Here is a 23,139-nt window from a genome sequence, read left to right as displayed (position 1 = left end):
ACAGGCACTATAACATGTCCACAACCCCTGGGAATTTTAATGACCTTGAGAAATGCCAGGCTGCTGAGTTGGTTTCACTTAGAACAGTGTAGGGTCAAATGATGGTTCCAGGGAGGTGAGTGATCGGGTGGTGAGGCAGGAAGTAGAGAGTTTGGCAATTCCATTCTTAGGCTTTAGGCTGAGCAGAGCATCCTTGGGTGGTGGGTTTCACTCAGACTTACCTACCTCAGAGATATAGATGTGGGAAGATTGTGAGTCAGAGATGAGAGAATGAGTCAATAAGACTCATTCTTGCTCTTTAGCTGGGGTCAAACTAGAGATAGGAATGTGAAGAAGAGATGTGGTCATGGATTTCTCCTTCCTAATTGACTGAGTGGTTTCCAACAAAGCATTTATTCTCTCTGAATCTCTGAGGTTGATGTCTTTCCTAGGGCTGATATTACTCTATTCTCTGGGTATATTCAAGTTTTTGGATGAAGAAACTTTAGTCAGAGCCAAAAAATGAATGGATATTGATTTTTTGACATGTAATCTTGACCTTGGCTCACGACCACCATGAAGTGGAGCTCAGTGTTGCTCCTGTTGCTAATATCCTAGCAGGATTCTTGGAGTTGCCTGGTAGCTCAGGAAATTAGAAAGGCCCTGTGGAAATGCAGAACAATTTGGAATTGGGCTGGGCTGGATTGGATCAGTCATGGTTCTGCTAGGAGGAGTCTGATCCCCAGACAGTCACACTCTCACTTGACTTCTTGAAGATTGAATTCACGTTGCACCCTCTAGATGCTAATGATAGCACACTGGTTCCTCTGACCATGTGGATAGCCATCCCTGGCTTATTTCTTTCCTTCTGTCTTGCTCTAACCATCCTCTGTGCTGCTGTGTGGACTTTATCATGTTTTCTTCCCCAGATGTCCCAGCCAAAGGAGGTCTTTTTTTTTTTTTTTTTTTGCTATGACCTGTGCCTGTTACATTTGAAGCCCTTGGTTTAGCTTTTAATTATATGCTGTTTTGCAGTGTCCACTAATTGTTTCACATATATTAGTAACCTTTTCACAGTCTATCCAGATTGTAGAGTCCTTGGGGCAGGGGACCATGTCTTCTATTTTCCTTAAATTGCTCCTGGCCCAATCTTGCTGGCCTCACAATCAGAGTGCCCCATCTTTCATGGTCACAGGCTTTGTACTAGATGTCCCCTTCACTGGGATTTTCCCCTGCCTCCACACACCTCCCCCAGCTCCTGCTTTGCTCCTGCCGGTGACAAACCTTCCTGTACAGCTGGGGCCCTGCAGCTGCCCCAGCATGCCAGTTGCAAATCAGCTTGAAGTAAACTGTCTAGAAGTACCCTGATGAGTCAATTGGGCCCCTCCTTGGAGACAAGGAATTCTGAGGTCTTGCAAGCACACACCTGCCCATTTGTGGAATAATTCCACAGCTGGCCCCGGTCCTGCCTCTGAGAACGTGTTTTACTTTTGCCTTGCTTCAGTAAGCTTATTCCCTCCTCCACGGGCTGCCCTGACTTGTCTGGTGGGGATGGCAGGGCAGTTGTGAAGAGCCAGCCCTTGGTGGGGAGAGGCAAGACAACTGCCTGCTAAGTACTGAGGTATTGCTGGATTCTGGTGGGTTTACTTTGGTAAGCTTAAGGGAAAGAGGAGAAACCATGGAATCATGACATTTCTGAAATTTTCCCCCATAGAGAGCAAGAGTAGAGTGGGGAAAAGGGCCCAGGATTCTGACTTGGCTTGGCCACCAATTAGCTGTGTCACCTCATGTGACTCACCTGCCTTCTCTTATTCTTAAGCTCCTCTTCTATAAAGTGAGGCTGTTATATTAAAGTGGTAGCTTTCAAACTTATAAAAATAAAGGAACCCATTTATCAAATGAAATTGTATAAGGAATTCCATTTTCTAGAAAGAGAAAACAGCTGTTCTGCTTAAAGCAAAGGTGCAGGGGGACCCTTGGTTTCCTCCTCATCTTTCAAATGATCTCCTGAAATACTTTATCAGAACTTCCTAGGAAAACACAGTGTGAAAAGCACTGAGAAAGATGATCTCTATGTTCCTTTCTAGCTTTGACAGTCTCCACATTCTTGCTACTCAAAGTGTGGTCCTCAGCCAGCAGCAAGCATTTGGGAGCTTGTTAGGAATACGTCATATCAGACCCTACCTAAGACCCACTGAATTAGACTTTGCCTTTTCACCAGATCCCCAGGCAATTCATCCAAGTTTGAGAAGTACTGGTCTGTACAATTCTGTGATCTGGAGAGCTAAGTGACAAGAAGACCACGGGAGCGTCGTGCCTTTCATCATAGAATGTGGGCGTGGTCAGTTGGGGTAGGAAGTGTGGACCACATCTCTTTCTTGCCTCGGTGCACTAGTTGTATCCCTGATGGGGAACCAGTTATGGTAAACAGGTTGGATTGTTCTTGGGCTTAGCCAGAGAGGGAGAAAGAGGGGGAAATCACCTGACCCTGCAGAATGCATGTTAATAAATGCTGGTGACACAGCATGCGAAAGGGGGATTTGTGTTTCCAGCAGGGAAATGCTCACTACAGATGTCTTATTGCATGACTGCTAGGCATTCATGCCTCCTGTGTCTCCTCCCTCATCTCGCAGGATCCCTATTCTGTCTTCAGCACCTGGGGTATGACAGCTGGCTTGGACTTAAAGACCTATATTTTGGTCCTAGCTCTGGAGGTTTCTAACATTGCCCCCTTGGGTTTCTCCACCCCTGCGGGCCTCAGTTTTTCTATGTATAACACAGCATGGTAAACCCCACAGAGTGGTGGTGAGGATGAACTGAAATATATGGAAGCTCTTTGTAAACTGTAAAGTGATAAAAACTCAAGGATACTTTTATATCAGATTTAATATGTAAAATATCCAGAATTTAGCTTCGGCTGGGCTTACTAACAGTGCTAACCCCAAGGCCTCAAACACCCCTATGAGGCTAACAGCTCGTTTCTTGTGTTAGCCTAAGCTTGTCCCTGGGGTCTGGATTCCTTCAAGGTTGGTGGCCCAGTTGGTGGTTCTTAAAGATCCCTCATCAGAACTTGATTATTGTGGGAAATTGGAAGGAAAGGGGAAAAGAAAAGAAGAACAGTCTTGTTCCTGTTTTGTCTCTGTACTTAGAAAATGCTAGCAGCCCCTTCCTAGTTTGACTTTTCTATTTGGCTAGAAGTTGGAATGAAATGGATCTTGAGTCAACTGTGAAGATGAGCTTGCAATCTTTCTCTTTCCTTAGTTAATGTTTTAAGTGGCCATTTCTGGGAAAACTCTTTCTGGTAATCTAAAAGCATGTTTGTGCTGTGGGTGGAGATGTTTCAGGAAAACGTATACATTTGTGATGCTTTTCTACTGATAGAAGAATTTGAGTGTCGTTGAAGAATAAGAACTTTAGGGTATTCTTCAGATTTCTCATTTCTTCTGTCCTTTTTGAAAACCTGAAATATTCCTCAACCAAGAACAAATAAATTTCAACCCCAAAGAGTGGACTTGATTTGCCATCTAAATGTCTGGGATTGAAGTAGGTTCAAATACTTGACAGGCGACCTCAGCCCCACCCTGTTTGGTTGCACACTGTGACACCCCACCATTTTCCCTTCTCTTTGCTCAGCCCAGCCCCTGCTATTTTATTCTACCTCCTTTGTTAATAACCTTCTTAAAGAAAGTACCTGCAGAGGATCCATGCCCTTAGAAAAAAATGTTCCCTTGAGGAACTCAGTGCTGGACTTAGGGAGAAGCACTTTGCTTATGGTGATGCTGCCACACGGACTCTCCATGTGGACCGAGACAGATCTAAAAAGTGTTAGGAAGGCCGGGCACATGCCTGTAATCCCAGCACTTTGGGAGGCTGAGGTGGGGGGTATCATTTGAGGTCAGGAGTTCGAGACCAGCCTGGCCAACATGGCGAAACCCTGTCTCTACTAAAAATACAAAAATTAGCCAGGCATGGTAGCTGCCACCTGTAATCCTAGCTACTTGGGAGGCTAAGGCTGGAGAATCTCTTGAACCCAGGAGGCAGAGGTTGGAGTGAGCTGAGATCGCACCATTGCACTCCAGCCTGGGCAACAAGAGTGGAACTCCGTCTCAAAAAAAAAAGAAGAAAGAAAGAAAAAAGAAAGAAAGAAAGAAAGAAGAAAGAAAGAGAAAGAAAAAAGAAAAGAAAGAAAGAAAGAAAGAAAGAAAGAAAGAAAGAAAGAAAGAAAGAAAGAAAGAAAGAAAGAAAAAAGAAAACATGTTAGGAAGATATGAATGCTGCTGGAGTGGAACAGGTTAACTTCCCTTGAAAAATAATTTTTAGAAGCATTGAATCTGCTGCTAAATTTCATCCTGTGAAGTCATCCTGGGAAAGGTTTGGCGACGCTATTCAGGTGAGTCTAGGGAGCTTTTCTTTTTAAGCCTTCTTTACCATGTGCTGGGAAAAGGTCCCTCTTTGAAAGGTCATGCCGTTTTTGGCCAGGCCTGGCAGGGTGGAAAGGGCGGCTCTGTGCAACTGGATCTGCACAGGGCTCTGTCTGCCTGCCCCTGGAAGATGCTGGCTCTCTGGGCCAAGCAAATCTGCCTTTGGTAAATTAATGAGATTTTCCCACTAATTCAGCATCTTTCTTAGGAATCCATACTAGTGATCAATTCCAAGCACTGTGGGATTTTCATTTGCATCTTGTTCTCCCTTTAGGGGCAGGAAAGATACACATAACTTCGCCAACCCTTCCTTTCTTTCCCATTGACAAATTGCCTGAATTCAGTTCTTCCCAAATTCATGTATTTGGCTCAGATCCTTGTCCTACGCACAAGATCCATTTCTCCAGATTCCTCGTCCACATCTCCACTTGGATATTTCAAGTGGAGTTCAACCTCAACCCGCCTAACATGGAATTCATTGTATTTTCTCCCAAACTTGCTCTCTCACACACTCCAGTGTTCATTTTCTTTGCAAATGACGTCATCTTTTACTCAGTGGATCAAATCAGAAATTTAGGAGTCAACCCTGGTTTTTCTCTTCCTCCTTACCCTCCATATTGCTATTTGTCACCCAGATTTGTCAGTTCTACCACCTTAATATGCCTTGAATCTAACCATTTCTGCCCATTCCCATTACTGCTCCCTTAGTGTAAACCATGGATATCAATCACCTGGATTAGAATCAAAGACTTTTACTGGTTTCCCTTCTCTTCCTCCAAGTTTCAAGTATAAAAAGTGACACAATAGATGCTGAATAAATGTTTGCTAAATTAAGAAATGAAGAAAGGAAGGAAAGAAGAATGAAGCTGTTAGCAACTCTATTGCTTCCTGAAAGGGTCAGAAAATACAGAGGAGAGAGATGAGAAACTCTTCAGATATTCAGACTTCTGGATGAGATGTTTCACAACATCCTTTTGTTGCAGGATGCACTGCCAGTAACTTCATATCTAACCTGGATCCCAGCAGCTACAGTAGGAACCTGTATTCGTTGGCTCTGTTCTGAAGGAAGAGTAGCTAGTCCCATTTCTTCTGTATATGGCAAAAGAAGCTATGAAAATTTCATAGCTTTTGTCCAAAGTCTGGTCCCAATCCAGACTGAAGACCTGGATCTATTTGCTAGGAAGCAGCTGCCCCAGGGCTGGCTCTCTATGCCAGATAATTAGCAGAAAAACAAAAATGGATTTGAGGTTTGGGCTGAACTTCCAATTGCTTCAAGTACATAAATCTCAGTTTCTCACATACTCTGCTCCTTCACTTTCTTTTGGTATAGCCCCCAAATCCTTTGCCATTTGCCATTTTTTTTTCTTTTTTCCTAAAACCAGTGAGAAAGGAAATAAATAGCAATAAGAGAGGCCAAGCATCTTAAAGCCTCACCCATTGCAGTTTGAATTCTTTCTCTTTTTGTCTCCTCACCAGAGCATGACATAACATGTTTTGCTGATGCTAGATCCTAGAAGTGTTGGAAAGGGAAAAGAAGCCCGACAGAACTCATTGTTGTAAAATTATTCCTTCTCCATTTTTCACTCTCCTACCAAGAAAAAAAATGAAGAGGTATCTTCAGTTTCACAACCCTTTTCTGTCTGTCTGGACTTGCTCAGAAAGCCTGGAAAAGGGCCAGATATTTTTGGTGGGAGGTAGGGGGTGGCCTTCTGCTCTGCTAGGAAAACATTTTCTGAGCATGTTGTCTGTAAAGACCCCTGTATTGCATTTGAGTAGTCATACCCATTTCTGCTGAGGGGAAGCAAGCCAGTCATCATTCTGGCTCTCCTTGGGTGGTGGTAATGTTGGTGGTGCCAGTGGCAGTTGTGGTAGGGATGATGGAAGGGGCTGGTGTGTGTGCTACTAGAATGGGGACAGGGAAATATTGCAAAGGGGAAGGATAAAAAATAAGCCTCCTTGGAAGGCACAGTGTTGATGGACTAAATTATTTGCTCTGAGAGAAGGCAAATATACAGTTCTGAGCAGAAAGATAATTCTCTTGTATTTGGGGAAATTCCTTTGATCTGCAGAATAATTTCAAGTTACAGTAGAGAATAAGAAAATGGTTAGGCTTTCACTTTTTAAAAACAAAGGAAAAATACATAGATTTAGCAGCTCGCTTTTCTTTATTGTGATGTTGTAATAAGAATTTGTCAACATTTTAAAATTCATCTAGGCTCTTCATTTGATTGTCTTAAATGATTAATTGTGTACCAGTTTTTCTTAATGTCTAGATTTGTAATTAGTTACTCCTGCTAATTTTGAAAAATTGGATTAAAATGTTGCATGTCTGCTGTAATTGAACAGACCACCTCTATTTCATCCAGAAAATGACTTCCAATAATGTAATATGTTATTGACTAAAACTTAACATAAAGTTATTAATGATTGAAAACTTCAAAGCATCTGTCTGCAAAAAATGATAGGTCCAGAAATTCAGAACTGAAAGGGACATTAGAGATCATACCAGTGGGTCTCAACCAGGGATATTTCGATATGTATATGGTTCTTTGGGATTTTCACAGTGACAGTGACCAAGGGGCACAATTGCATTTAATGTCCCCAAATCATGGATGCCAAGCAATCTATGGAATGTGATATAGTTCCACACAGCAGAGAATTTCCCTGTGCAAAGTGTCAGTATTGCCTCAGTTTGAAAGATTGAGTTCAGTTCTTCATTTGAGATATGAGGATACTGAGCCCTGATATTCCCCAGGTCAATAAAGTGGCAATGAGTGGGGCTGATGTCCATGTCTACCTGTTACAGGAAAGAAGTCCTGATGCAGACTCCAAAAAAGAGTCCTTGGATCTTGTGCAAGAAAGAATGCAGAGTGAGTCAATAATGTGGCAATGAGTGGGGCTGATGTCCATGTCTATCTGTTACAGGAAAGAGGTCCTGATGCAGACCCCAAAAGAGGGTTCTTGGATCTTGTGCAAGAAAGAATGCAGAGCAGGTCCATAGAGTAAAGTGAAAGCAAGTTTATTAGGACAGTAAAGTAATAAAAGAATCACTACTCCATAGACAGAGCAGCCCCAAAAGTTGCTGGTTGCCCATTTTTACGGTTATTTCTTGATTATATGCTAAACTAGGGGTGGATTATTCATGCCTCCCTCTTTTAGAACATATAGGGTAACTTCCTGATGTTGCCATGGCATTGATAAACTGTTATGGTGCTGGTGGGAGTGTAGCAGTGAAGACAACGGAGGTCACCCATGTTAGTTTTGGTGGATTTTAGCTGGCTTCTTTACTGCAACCTGTTTTATCAGCAAGGTCTTTATGACCTGTATCTTTTGTGGACTCCTGTCTCATCCTATGACTCAGAATGCCTTAACCATCTGGGAATGCAGCCCAGTAGGTGTCAGTCTTATTTTATCCAGCTCATATTCAAGATGGAGTTACTCTGGTTCACATACCTCTGACATATCTTTGATGTGATTCAGTTTCTTCCATTCCTGTATGCCAATGTTAACAGTAGTTGCATAGCTAGAGTAAAGAGACCTTCTCCATTATATAGTGGAAGAAGCAACCAAAACCTGGTGTCAGTTTGGTGCCTGGGTATCTGTCATCTCCTTCTTTTCTATTTTGGATCGCAAATCTCTCAACCAACAAAATGGCTTAAATGTACAAGAAAAACAATGAAAATGATCAAGAATGGATGGACCAACTCTTTGAGGAAATTGCCAAGTTAACAAATAAATGAGAGAAGATGAAAGCTCAGTGGGAGTTGAAGTCCAATCTCTTTCAAGAATAGGGAGGCCAGGCGCCGTGACTTACTCCTATAATCCCAGCACTTTGGGAGGCGAAACAGGCGGATCACCTGAGGTCAGGAGTTCGAGACCAGCCTGGACAACATGATGAAACCCTGCCTCTACTAAAAACACAAAAATTAGCCAGGCGTCCCAGCTACTTAAGAGGCTGAAGCAGGAGAATTGCTTGAACCCAGGAGGCAGAGGTTGCAGTGAGCCGAGACTGCACCACTACACTCCAGCCTGGGTGACAGAATGAGATTCCATCTTAAAGAAGAAGAAGACGAAGACGAAGACGAAGAAGAAGAAGGAGGAGGAGGAGGAAGAGGAGGAGGAGGAGGAAGAGGAGGAGGAGGAGGAGGTCAAATTAGAGAAGTTAGAATCTATAAGTTAAGGATGGGTGGGGAGATATTAATATGTAGTCATTCTGAATCAGATCATAGTCTTCATGTCCAGGTGGCTAGATCTCATATAATAAAGACATTTGTAGATGAAATCTCAAAACTCTTGTTTTCCACATCACGAAGAATGGAAAATTTCCCAGAATACTAGAAACAGAAAAATATGCTTCTAATTTTCAAAAAGAGGGAAAAAGGAGTTTCGGAAGCCACCTCTAACAAAACTTGGCCTTGGATCTGATAGAATTCTTCAACAGTACATTAAACTCATGCTTTATCCATGCTTAGAAAAGAATGAGGTGACCTCTAGCAACCAGTATGGATACTGCTACCATAAACTGACCCATTATGAACTGACTACATTGGCAAATCTGTGAAGGTCCATAAACCTAGAATATCTCTATTTCCATAACATGTTTGACATGGTATTCTATGATATTCTAGTGGATAAGACTCTGATAGCTGAATAAGGCAATATTGAAGTTAAGTGGATTTCCAGTTGGTTGAATGTAGGTATTTAAAGAGTGCTGATAACCCGGAAGGAGAGGCTGGTAAGGCTTACTTTTGCTATAACTATGTGATCTTTAATATATAAATCAATAATTTGAAGGAACACAGTAACAAATACGATTTCCAATTTTTTGTATGAAATAGAGTGATGGGGAAAACATTAAAAGTAATCTCTATAGACTGGAAGTCTGGATCAGATTCAAGAAGATGAGACTTAATACATATAAATTTTAATCTACTGCACTAATGCTCAAAAAAATCAACTGCACAATGACAGAATAGGGAAAGCTGGTTTTGCAGATGCTAATATTGAAAAAGGAAAGGCTTTTTACATAAAGGGTTCTTTATTGGACCATAACCAAAAGATGAAACAATAGTGACATGTGATTTTCCTAAAAGCAAATATGATCTAAGTTGTGTCCAGAGAATCATGTTAGGTTGGTGAAGGGCTTGGAAAATATGTTACATGAGGAATGATTGAAAGACTAAAAGAACCTGTCATATCTGGGCTAAAGAAGAGACAACTAAAATGTCAAGGTTGTCTTCCAATATTTGAGGTTTCCTGTAAGGAAAATGGAGAGGGTTTGCCTTGCAAGAAGTTATGGTAGTAGAATGAAGACCAACTGGCATAAGTTACAAGGTGGCAAATTTTAATTGAGTATAAGGAAAAACGAACTAGCAGTCAAGAAGAAATGGGCTTACATGCACGTTTATAGCAGCATTATTCACAATAGCCAAAAGGTCATAGCAATCCAACCATCCATCCACAAATGAGTGGATGAACAAAATTTGTTATATATATGCAATGGAATATTATTTAGCCTTCAAAAGGAAGGAAATTCTGACACATACTACAATGCAGATGAACCTTGAAAATATTACGCTAAGTAAAATAAGCCAGTCACAAAAGGACAAATATCATAATGATTCCATTTACATGAGTGCTGGAGTAGTCAAATTCATAGAGACAAAAAGAAGAATGGTGGTTGTCAGGGACTTGGGGAGAGGACAATGGGGAGCTGTTATTTAATGGGTATAGAGTTTCAGGTTGGGAAGATGAAATGCTCTAGAGATGGATGGTAGCACAGTAATGTGAATGAACTTACTGCCACTGAACTTTACACTTAAAAATGGCTAAAATGGTAAATTTTATATATATTTTACCACAGTTGAAAAACAAATCAGGGGCTCCATTGCGTATGGAATAAACCTAAACAAAGAAGAAGGAATGGGCTTATGTGCGAGGTATTGAGTTTCACGTAACTGTAAGTATCGAAATCGGGACTGGACAGTCTCAGGGTGACATGCTCTAGGGAACACTTCAGGGTAAGAAGCAATCCCAATGATTTCAGAACATCTGTAACTCCACATGAAAACAGAGGCTCACTCTGTGACTCAGACTCAGTAAGGCTGCATACTTTCTTGATATGTATTAACATGTGCAAGAGTATATTCATATATAATATATTGTACATACAAAAGACTACGTTATATAACAAATATGCATTTTACTATATACAATTTAATAAATATTTCAAAAATGGATATCCTTCTAGTCCCCATGCAGGTTCAATATGGAGAATTTGCCAATATCTTAGAAGTCCCCAACCCTGTCAGAGGCCCTAACCCCATCACTTCCGTTCCCTCCTCTTTGAGATGATCACTCTTCAGACTTTTGTGATGACCTGTTCTTTCCCCCCCCCTTTTTTTTTTTTTGCAAAATAGCTTTACTACCTATTATGCATCCCTAAACAGCATAGTATAGTTCTGTCTGTTTTCAATGTCATGTATGTCATGTGGTATGTTTTCATTTGTGACTTTCTTCTGCAGCTCATTATGCTTATAAGATTCATCCATGTTGATACAGGCATGCAACTGTAATTAATTTATTTTCAATAGATCATTTGTCAAAAGTCTGTAATAGACGCTGCTGCTAGGAACATTCATGTGCATGACTTCTGGTGCTCATGCATAAGGTTGGGAATTCTGGATTGCATGATATACACATCTCTGAATTTTGAGATAATGTCAAACTATTTTTCTAATGCTTCTATCAATTTTCATTGCCTCCAGCAGTGTAGGAGAGTTCTTATTGCTCTACCTGTTGTCAGATTCGGATTGCACTCTTCACCTAAGAATTAGAGAAAATGGTGAGATTGGTAGCGTGGCTCCAATACCTCATTATAAAGTGGGAAAACGGACTTGAGCTGCACCAAGAAAAATTTAGGTTCCAAATCAGTGTAGGTGCTTCTATTGAGTTAAGTGGCTTGTCAGAGACAGGCTTCCAATTATATCCTAAGCACATGAAGGGGATGAAGTGCCACGTGTCCTTTGGTGAACTGCCCCCAACCCCACTTTTTCCCTCAGCCTTAGGTTTATAGTGCCTGCTCACCAAACTCTGACTACATTGTGTCATCAATGCAGTGGTTTTGCAAAGATTTCAAACAAAAAAAAAAATGAAAGTGAGACATCATTTCCTGAATTACGTTAATTTGGTGAGGCTTAGTGAGTGGAATTAAAATGAATATCCCTTGAAAGGATGTTATGGACCACACAGAGCTCTGGGCTCTGAAGCTGACAATCTGAACTGGAATTCCAGCCAGGCCACTTTTCAGCTATTTCACTGTAAGCAAGTTGTTTGATCTGCCTAACTTTACTTGTCTCATTTGTAAAACGGGTAGAGTAATGGGACCTACTATGAGTGTGTTTGCTGGGGAGAGGGAATTTTGAAGGTGAGATAATTCATGTAAAGTGCTAAGCTCAGTCCTTGGTTTTTAGTGTTCAAAAAATATTTGACATATTATTAGAATCTCTGTCCCTGAAGAAATACGTTTACAATGGCTTCCAGGATAACATAAGCATGGATTTGCCTAAGGAGATGGGGCAGGACTTGATCTCTTCAGAATTTTGTTCCCATCATCCTTCCCTTCCACACACATGCCTTTGGTAATTTTCAGCAGCAAACATTTAGAATAAGCTTTGGTTTTACCCTTCATCAAACCAGAAGTGACAGCAAAAACAGACATTTTTTTCAGAAAAGAAATTAATCTCCTAAACAGGGTGATTCCACTCTTTTCTTTAAATACTTCTAAACTCAGGAGGGGGAAGCAGAGCACACATTATCCATCAGAATGAGGCATCAGCTAGCACCGCCGAGTTTCATTGACTTTAAGATTGCCCTCTGAGCTATAGGTTTTTTTTTCTTCTTTCCCAGAGCACAGTTAGAAGGGATATTTTTCTTTAAATGGCCCCATTTCATTTGCATTTTTAAGCTTTCACTGCAGAGAGTAGAAGCAGTTGTAAATGGTTCCAAGAAGGTAGCTGTGGCTGCTTGCCTGAAGCTTCTGAAATTGAGTGTCAGCTTCCCTCAGAGTAGAAAGATATTACTTCATATTTGTGCATGTGGTTTGCCGCTCTGCTCTTGGTTTGATGGTCTCATTTAGCCACAGGCATTCTCCAGCAATGATTCGTTTTCCCCAATAAAATTAAATATCACCTTTCTCCCCCCTCCCACTACCACTCCACCTTCTTTTTTTTAATAAGACATTTTCTTGTTTATACTGAAGCGAGACAAGAAAGTATGAGTTTTCCAATTCTTTTTATTGCTCCTTTTTGACAAGAGGAGAACAGCAAAAAGGCAAAAGAGGAAGAAAATCTACAATTGGAAATCTGAATGGAAAGCTGTATCCAGATCACAGACCTCTTTGAGTTTGTTGAAGATTGTATGGCAAGCTATTGAGAGGGGAAGGGTACAGAGAGCCTATGGGATGTTGCAGAATGAGGGAACCCACTGATCAGCATTATCGCCCTGTTGATTCTTTAGTTCACACCGTTTACCCTAATAATCCCCTACTTAGGGATTCAGGCCTGCAGTGAAAACCACAGGTACACCATGTCCACAGGGTCTTGACATCTCCCAAAGGACTGCAGGAGGAGCCTGGGCTGATTCCAGGGAGGGGTGGGCAAGAAGCTATTTGTAAGATGAACAAAGATGAACATCTTTGATGGATGGGTCATTATTGTCAGAAGGTGGAAGCCAGGGTGCCTTGATTGATGGTGTTCCTGAACAAAACAAGCTGAAACTTTTATATGCGTTCAGAAATTTGGTTTTAGTATATAGGCAGCCTTCACCCTACTGATGAGCTTGTGCTGGAGTTTACACGTTGGGTTTTTAGAACCTGGAACCCGATTTACTTCAAAATAGTCCTTTAATAGGGTGATCAGCTTTCTCAACCTGCACACAATAGTCTATTTAATACATACTAGTTAGTTGGAAATGTATTGCTAAGAGTTTTAGAGTGATGGGGATGGAATCTATGTAATGAGGGAGGAGAAGGTAGAGAGTTTCTACTCTTTTCTCCTGTATCTGGAACCAAATTCCAGGGAAATTTTGAAATAGACACAGCATGTTTTTGGCATCTTCCCTTTCTGCTCCTCTCTGCCCTGGTCATCAGGGCATTTTGTAGCCCCCAAGCAACTAAATGCGTTGTTGTAAGAATGCTACGAAAAGGGCTCTTGCTTGGGATAACTAGTGTTGTATCTGACTGAGATTCCTCCTACTGAACTTCTGTGACTCATGGACAGAGCAGAGGAAGAGGATTCGAAATTTACCCTGACTCACTTCCCAGTGACCTGCTGTTGGGGTGATTCTTAGGTATTCCTGAGCTGTCCTAGAAAGGTCTCTGTGCCAAGGCAATTTGGGTGCCCAGGGTCCAGGTCAGTGACTCCAACCCAACCACCAGGTTGCTCCAAAGAGTAATTAGCTTGACATTTTTGAGACTTCTCATTAGATGCTTACATCTGAAATATGTTTCCCCAGGTGATTTCCGATCCTGTGCCATCACCCTGTGCTTCCCCTTGCCTGGCCCAGCTGCTACCAACACTTTTATGTCTGTCCTCTGGAATGTCCACAATGAATAAACTCATTTGTAGCCTCAGACTCTCCCTTGACCACTTTGCTCCCTCTACGTTTCATCTCTACGTTTGCTCCCTATCCCTCAAGTGTTCTGTGTTCTCTGTAGCCTTCTCAAGGGGAGACTGCTAATTCCACTGCATCTCAGCATCAGCAGCTGGTGTTGGCACCATCCCTGCTCCCCACCTTCACTCCCCAAATGATTCACATGGAAGTCTTGGCCCCTTTTAGGCTCAAGCTCGCTGGCGTTGCCAGTGCTCTCCAAAGGGTCTCCAGTGAACTATTACAAGGGCAGGTCTGCCTCTTAAATGAGTGACACAAGCCCTAGGGGGGTCAGTGGTGAGCTGGAGACCCCGTGATGCTCAAAAAGGGCACAGTTGCTCCGCAGTTCACAGTGGAAGGAGATAAGCCCTGTGTTCCCAGACCTTTATAGTTTTTAAGACCAGCCTTTCAAAGAATCTAGATTTTTATATGAACTTTCCCGATTTTTTTTAAATGGTAGGTAGTAAACCAAAAACAAAAAACACCGTGACAGCCAAATGAAACCTGGCTATTGGCCTGAGTTGGCCCATAGGCCTCTGATTAGTAATTTCCATTCTGCATTTCCTCTTCCTCATCTAACACTCTCTTAGTCATTCTCCCCATTCACTAATGACACCAGCATGTGTTACAGTCTTTCCTTCCATCTGAACCCTGCTTTCATCCTGGGCTTCTTCTGGGCTCATGAGGATGCCTAGCAACACTCAACTCCCCATTCCTGAATTTTCGCTTCTCACCACGTCCACTCCACTTGGACCTTGTCATCCCCTAGGTCACCTCCCACAACGTTCTACCTTTCTACTGCTTGTACTCAATCATTGGCATTATTTCTACTTCAAAACTACGGACTCTCAGACCACTGATCTCTCTCTCTCCCTCTCTTTTCAGTCATACCCTCTCATATCACACCCTCTCAGCTGCATTTTACTTCAACCTCTGTTTTGCTAATATTGTTGCCCTGTTGGCTTTCTTCCATACTTTGATGGCAAAACCTCAACCCTGGAGCTAACAAACTATCAGCCTTCTCTGCCAGTGTTGCTGCATGTCATAGAGAAACCCACACAATCTGTAGACTCATTGTACTACCGTCTCCCATTTCCCAGACCCCACTGCTCCCTGCCACTCTCCTATTATCATTCTGGGCTTCCTTAGTCACCTCTCTCTCTAGTTCTCTAGACTAGCTTTTCAATGCCTTCTTCACTCTTCCCCCCTCCTCAAATATTTGGCCTTCACAAGTTAAGCATTTGACATTGCTTCCTACTTCACAAGAAGTGTAGAACCCAGAGATGGAAACATCCAACCCCTTAATTCAGTGCCACCAAACCTACACATTACCTACATCTGCTGCCATGCCTCTTTTCTTCACTTCTGATTTTATGGAAGAGGAGCCTCTCTCTGTCTGAGCTTATCCCCTTTCTTGTCCTCTGGAGTTTTTCTCTCCTACCTCCTTAGCAGCCTGGCTTGATCACTTTTCTCCTTCTCTTCCCTGTCCCTTCACCCTGTCAAACTCTTTTCTCCCTCGCTATCAGGACCTAAACATGTTTAAGCCTTCCGTCTTGTATATTCAATTCCTTGCTGGTCCCATGGCATTTTTCAGCCACGCATTCTCTTTAAAAAGGCATCTGTATCTGTTGCTCAGCTCTTTACTTCCCATTCTGTATTCTAACCACTGCAAGCTGGCTTCTGCCCTTAATGTCCTGCTGAAACTGCTCTCAGCAATGTTGTAGATGGCTACCTTATTGCTGAATCCAATGGCAACTTTTAAGTCATTATCTTCCTCGACCTCTCTGCAGTAGCTGACACTGTTGGTCCTTTCCTGCATATTGAAAAACTCTTTTCCTGGGCTTCCATGACCACGTGCAGCGGCTGGATTTCCCCACCTTTTCAGACTCCTTTGTGGGCTTCTCTTTCTCTGCTCACTTTTAAATACTAGTGTTGGTTCTGTTCTACTGGTCTTATTTGTCCACGCTCAGGCCTTATTCATGTGCACCCCTGAGGTTATCTCAGTATTCTATAAATTGTGTGGGGAGATTGAGATAGATCAGGAGGGGTAGGATGCAGATTTTATGATGGGGAACAGTGAAATGAGATTGGCCAGGCATAATGGTACCAGACGATGGAGAGACTGAGGAGTCAACGAGGGAGAGTTTAATTTGCTGAAGTTGACAACAGGTGGACAAGCCTCGGTCTAGGTTGTTAGCATCTAAGATGCTGAAGCCTTCTCTCCTTTTATATAACAAAGCATTTATCTGGCCTTTGTCCTGCGTTCCTGGGATGGAACTTCTAAACAAACCCTCTAAGTTTCCCAGGTGATAAGACTTTTTGTTATTCATAGTGAGCCCTTGGGACCATGCCTGAGTTTATGTTAATGAGGTGACTCACAGTGAGCCCCTACATAATTTCAGGATGGGGGCTGGTCATGCTGGAAAGGTCAACTGTGTGATTAGAGAGTTGGTGCTTTGAGCCATGTGATATTGGTCTAACCTCCGGGAGGGATTGGGAGATGGAGTTTAACCACTTGGCCAATGATTCAATCAGTGATGCCTACATCATGAAACCCCAGTGAAAAGGCTGGACACCAAAGTGCAGATGATCTTTCTGATTGGTGAACATGTCAATGTGATGGGAGGGTGAACCAACCTGAGTCCATGGGGAGAAGGCATGGAAGTTCCACTGGACCCTCCCAGACCTTGCCCTGGGTATTTTTTTCGCTTGGCTGGCTCTGATTTATACCTTTTATGTAAAACTTTTATCCTAAGCATAGCACTTTACTGAGTTCTGTGAGTCATTCTAGTGAATTACTGAATTTGAGGGGGCTGTGGGAACCCCCAAATTTACAGCCAGATGTGTAGGTGGTCTGAAGACCCCTGAACTTGTGGCTGGTGGCTGAAGTGAGGTAGTCTTTTGGAGGCTGTGCCCTTCATCTGTGAAGTCTGCACTGACTCTGGGTGATTAGTGTCAGAATCACATTGCAGTACTGTGCCTCCCCAGGGGAAAGCATGTGGACTCAGTCACGGAGCAAGTGCCGTAGACGAGACCTGGTTATACAATGTAGAAAACCGAGAGTCACAGGAGATTGGAGGCATAGCTGATTGTATTATTTAGAAAGAGTGTTTCTAGGTTTTTGGGTAGCATGGCAGCAAGGAGTTTTTTGTTTGTTTGTTTGTTTTTTTATAAGCAGAAATAGTGCTCACTTTATGCCTGGTCATACTTTCCTTTCACAGTTTTTGTGCTTCTGGGTTCTTGAATTTGTCCCCTGAAAATTCTAGAATACTACATATTTTCAGGCTAAAAAATATGACTTTTTCTTTTGTCCCTTAGAAAAGGCAGAGAACAGCCCTTGGGGATAATAATGACGCCATTTCTGCTGTGGTTGCTTGTAGTTAAAATTGTGTCAGCCATTTTGACCCCTGATGAGATTTATGGTGGCTTAGATCTCTGTTGGAGAAATGAGTTTCAGGCAACAGACAGGAGGGAAAAGGTCTCAGACTTAGAGCATACTATTTTAGTGAAATGGGGAGAAAATTCACCTGAGCCTTTGTTTCTTTTTTTTAATTTTTTTAGCTGTAGAATCTGACTGTCCCCATTCTACTCTCCTTGTCTGCTGCCAGTGTCACCAAGTTCCCTCACAGGGGACACTGGGTGGTTCCACATTTAACACTAAGAGCTCCCGTGACGTGCTGACCTCTGGCTACGTGACAGGTTTCCTAGCCAGCCCCTTCCAGACCCTTGCTTTGTTCCTCCTTCTAACCTTCTCAAATCAGAAGTATCTCTGTTTCACAGATGATGAAACAGCAGCTTAGAGAAACTGAGTCGCATTGTCAGTGGTACCTGCTTAGAATGCCACAGTGATCGTAGATGAGGCCTGCCCAACTTCTAGCAGAGTGACTCTTAGGGATGGGGCAGGCATTATATCTGGTGCTGGAGAAAAATGATGACAAAGACCCTGTTCTTATCCCTCCAAAAAGCTTACAGTGATATCAGAGGGACTGACCTTTATCTTTTGATCAAAGTGTAAGTTTGGAGTAACCATCAGTAGAATGAAGACTTTAATTAAATACATAGCCTGTTGCTAAGTCAGGTAAAGAGATCACCAGAGAGGGTCCCCAACAGCATCTTAGTTTAGAGGCAGCTTGCCTCTATCTCTTGAACCTTTTGATCTTTGTATTGCAGCACCTAGCACGATGCTTTCCACATAGTGTGTATTCAATAAATATTTCTTGAATAAGAGAGTGGATGCCTAAAGCCTAGTGTTTCCATATTTGAATCCAAGCAAGCCATTTCCTGTCTCTGAGAGGAACAGGTACCCATGCGCAGAAGCACAATTCTCAAGGAAAATTTGTTTTGGAAGGATTCGGCTCCCAAATGGTATTACTTAGTGTTTCGTTCCTTTTTTACAAAAATACTTAAAGTTTTTCAAAGTCCAAATTGGCTGTTCATTTGTGTAACTAAGTGACACATCGTTTTTTGTTTTAACCTCCTGAAAAACAGTAGTCAAGTGGGTGGGGCTTGCTTGAAAAAGGAATATGTGGACTCAGAGATTACAAGCTTTTGTTATGTAAGAATTTATAAGATTTACCATGGTTTCTGGTAAATGCTGGCACATGTTTGTTTGGCCCCAGGCTCTGTAAAAGCACTGAGCTGCTTCCTGTCTGATGTTGCTGTCCTTTTTTTTTGGCAAGGGAACAAGACATAGTCAAGTCCTGCAGGGCTGGGGCAGAGCAGAGGTAGGTGAGTGCAGGGGAAGGTACCAGCACCCACTCTCTTCACCCCATTTCTTTAGTTTGTATCTGCACTTAGAAACTCTTTGAAAGCATGTTGAAGTCTCTTGATTGCATGGTGAGTCAAAACTCTGAGGGTGGACCCTTGTGGGCATTTTCCTCCCTGTTCATTGCCACCCCCATACCCAAGATCACAGGATGGAGCTCAGATACGGGGTGCTAAATTATTGCTACTGACTAACTGCAACATCTGCCACAAGTGCCAGACACTCCATAGGGCAAGTTTGTGACTATAAACTTATTTAACCTCTACTGGAACACTGTGAGGGAAGTATTGTTATCCCCACGTTATAGACAGCAAAACTGAGACTCAGGGAAGCTGAGTGACAATGTCTAGCTAGTAAGCATCTGGACTGCATAATCATCCCAGTCTCCTGACTTTCTGTTAGGGACTCATTCCACAACCGAGAATGTGACCTATTTGGCCTGGGGCAAAACAGTGGGACACTGACTGGGAGGGAAAAACAGCAGGACTCTGACTGGGAGAGTGTCCTGCAAAACAGCGGGACACTCTCCTTGGAATGGACCCATGAGGCATGAAGGGATGCACTGATGCACAGGTGTGAGGGTTCAGAGGTCTCTAGATAGGCTGTGGAGGTGAGGAAAGGCCTGAGCTGACTCTGCGGTGCAAAGAGGTGGCAGCCAGGCCTGCTGGATGCTGAGCCTGCCTCATTCCATTCTGGGAGACTAAGTAGAGAAGCCTGGAGGCTTCTTCCCTCCATTTGGAGTTTGAAGAAAACTCAGAGTAAACAGCACATGAAACCTAGCTGAACTTGTCATTATAAGCCCATAAAAGGTGAAGAAACAGTTGAAGGATGGGGAAGAGAGAAATCAAGGGACTCTTGGTGTAGTCTTGTTGACCGCTGGCTCCTTATTTATCCGTGTCGTGTCTTCCATTTGTCAGGCTATAACGATAGTAGCTTTTATGAGTAAGCAATTTTTTAATGAACTTGTTCCAAATGTGGATTCCATTCTTGGAACTCTCTGTGCTCTGAAGCAGCTTTATAATTATTGCCTTCGGTGGAATAGCCAGGCTGTATCAGGCTTTTATGTAAGCAATTTCACTCGGTTTGCCTCTTCCTCTTTCAGCTTCAAACAAGTCAGATGAAGGGGTGGAAATATACAATAATAATAGCTTTTTAAAAGAGTGCTTATTATACGTTAGGCATTGTCCTAGGTGTTACGCATTTATCTTTTGTATTTTATCCTGACATTCCCCAGGACTGATGTATTTTACTGCCCCCATTTTACAGATGAGGAAACTGTGGCTCAGAGAAGCTGAATAGTGTCTAAAGTTCCTCAGTGAGTGAGTGATGGGAACAGGATCTGAACACAGGTCTGTCTGGCCACACAGCCTGTACTCTGATGCCTCTGCTGTACAGAGTGGACTAGAAGGGCTGTTCGTGCCAGTGTATTCCAGGTCAAGCTGGGAGTAGGAAGAGGAGCTCAGGACACTCATTAATGCTGTGAAGTCATTTGCCATGTTGGCCCATGCAAGAGATGCTGTAATTAAGTGCTGATGGCTCAGTAATTATAGATAATTTTATGGTCTTTTGCTTTCATAAAGAGAAATAGAAAAGTTTACAGAGCTCCCTAAACTTGTTGTTGCCCATAATAATGCTACCTCCTGTCTCAGCCAGTGACTGTACCATTTATCCCCAAACTCAAAATTTTTTCATAGGGTAAATTGGCCTCATCTTTGCGACATGGACTGTTACCATCCTATTCAAAACCCAGATTCCTTCCCAGCTAGATTGAGGCTGCTTATGAGTCCCTGCTTCCAGGACTGTCCCCTTTCTCTCCATCCTGCGTGATGTTCACAAGTACACAGGGCCAACATGCTATTCTATCAGACCCATCTGCTACTGGAGCAATGCAGGCCACAGAATGGCTGAGACCAGCTCTGGAGTCAATTGCAAGCTCAGATTTCCACTTCTGTACTTGCTCACTGTATGACTTTGGGCCAGTTATGTAACCTCTTTGAACCTCAGTTTCTTCATCAGTAAAATGGGAATAATAATTAGAAGGATGTCTATTAGATAGGGTTATTGTGAGAGTTAAATAAAATGGTGGATGTAAAAATCATTGGCTCAATAAATTCTAGCTATTGTTATTCTCTCAGCTCTTACCTGAACTCTTCAGTTAAGAATTGGGAACCACTGTCAGCTGGCTCTTAGTACCTCGCCTAATTGTAACTGATGTTCAGGGTGTACCAATAGTTAGGCTGTCTTGAGGACTCTGTCTCTTCATGCATTGTCATTTGCAACGTCTCCTTATGGAGTAAGCGTGTAAATTAGCAAAGTTTGCTTTGGAGAAGGCTCCTCTGTGTCCCATTCCTCATATATTTTCCTTGGTGCACTGGCTCTCTTCTTGTACCGGTTGCCCTCCTGCTGACCCCTGGCCCCTCAAAGTTCCCCAAGGAACACCCAGGCGCCCAGGGCCTTACCTCTTAATTAAGACAGAGCCAGGTCCTGTGCAGAGATGGGGATATTTGCTTGGTTTTGACCCAGGAGTGGGTTTGTTTTTCTCTAATTAGTTGGAAAATCGAACTTGATCTATGAAGAAGGCAGATTTACAACTTGAGTGGGTACATGACTGCCTGAGCTTTGTTGTAATAAAAGGTAAAATTACTCCTGTGGGGGATTGGGTGGGCATTGAGCTGGTTTCTAATGGCTGTGTTCTCTCTCATTTTCAGGGCCTGAGTGAAACCATCCAGAATGATCAAATAGTCCCTCCTAGTGAATAAGTTTGGGGAGCCGAAGAGGAAGACGATTGAAGGGTTTGCTTTTTCTTTCCTTTCACTGAGACATGATAATATCCCTCTATACATGGAAACTTGAGCTATTTTGGCTAGTTTTCAATGAAAGGTCATGTAGATAACATATCCTCAGGACAGATGGCTACCAATGTGGCCTCCACCCCACCCAGGGGGAAAGACTATTTCTCTCCACCTTTTTTTCCAGCTTTCCTTTTGCTGCTGTTGATTTACTTTTGTTCTGTTTTGCTGCACCATTCTCTCTGCTTCCCTTCTGCTCTTTGACTCTTGCTACCTATTTTTATATTTTTCTGTGTCTCTTCCTCACTCTTTCTTCCTCTCTTTCTCTTCCCTCCACATCCTGTTTGCCACTGCATCTCATTCTCTGTCTTATTTGCTTCCCTTCCCCTCGGGATCTTATTTTTGGCACTCCTCTACTTCCTTCTCCCCCTCTGATTCTGGTTCATAATATCTTGAAAGAGCATTTGATAACGTTTGCCTGACCCTGCCTGACACTGGGCAAGTAATTCTCCTCGGGCAGCGTTTGCTGTGGTCTGTGTGTGATTGATGAAAGCTGCTCAATTTGCTCTTCAAAGCTCTGTTTATGGAGAGCTTGGATGCATTTCCTCAGGATTTTACTTCCTTTTTTTCCCTCCAGAAACAAGTCCAAATTATAGGATAAAACTGGAACACTTCCCATTTGTTCATCATCTTCACAGACCCCTTAATGCTTGCAATAGAAGGACCAGATTGTACGTGTTCACCTTTTAAAAAACTGTTCTTCTTGGAGTCCTCGTGCCAGAGATTTTAACCCACAAAAGAAGTTATTTGGGTGACCTTTAATTTGAGTACGACCACTTTCAGCCCTAAAGAAGACATTTAGATTTGGACTCTGGGTACCAAAATGGAAGAAAAATGCTAATGCTATTAATACTAGAATCTGAGTACCTGTGGTATCCTGGCTACTCAGGAGAAGTTCATCATAAAATGAAAGACATAAAATCAGAAGAATTGTCTGTATTTTCTGTTTCTGGAAAGAACAGTGGTTCAAGTGTTTTTTCCAGTATTAACTATACTGGATCCCACATGAGAAGATGAGACATATTTTTCACCTAGCTCAGGTTTCCTGTAGAGCTGTTCCTATTTTTCAACTCAAGAGAGGACTTATGCACCTGCACTAGGTGCTTTACACATTCAACTGCTTGAAAAAGGGGTAGACTAAGTAATCTGCAGAAGTTCCTTCTAGTTCCTAGATTCTCTGATTCTGAGGATCTAATGCTTTAAGTGTGATAAATATATTGCAATGAAAGGATTACCAAGTTTCATGCTAGAATTCCTGAATTTAAATGCAGATTTGGACAATTATGACTTAAATTATCTTCAGTAAAGTTTTACAAATAGTTTCAGGTTTTGTTCAACAGCTTTAATGAGGGATAATTTACATATCAAAAAATTCAGTCATTGTATGAGTATAGTTCAATGATTTTTAGTAAATTTATAATTGTGCGACTATCACCATAATCCAGTGTTACAACATTTTTAATAAAATTTTTGACCT

The 23,139-nt window shown here is 42.3% G+C and overlaps 1 long non-coding RNA gene across 1 annotated transcript; it reads left to right on the top strand.

Annotated features, from left to right (window-relative positions):
• Positions 1–1,570: 1,570 nt before the first annotated feature.
• On the top strand, positions 1,571–23,139 carry LOC117074873. The gene is made up of 5 exons (XR_004433743.1): positions 1,571–1,600; positions 7,207–7,270; positions 10,264–10,359; positions 21,522–21,605; positions 22,240–23,139. It is a non-coding gene; the product is annotated as an uncharacterized LOC117074873 (long non-coding RNA).

Source organism: Trachypithecus francoisi, unplaced genomic scaffold, assembly GCF_009764315.1.
Source record: "Trachypithecus francoisi isolate TF-2019V2 unplaced genomic scaffold, Tfra_2.0 Lachesis_group5, whole genome shotgun sequence".
Classification (NCBI taxonomy): Eukaryota; Metazoa; Chordata; class Mammalia; order Primates; family Cercopithecidae; genus Trachypithecus; species Trachypithecus francoisi.
The sequence above is the reverse complement of the archived record's forward strand: the minus strand, read 5'-3'. Positions and strand labels throughout refer to the sequence as shown.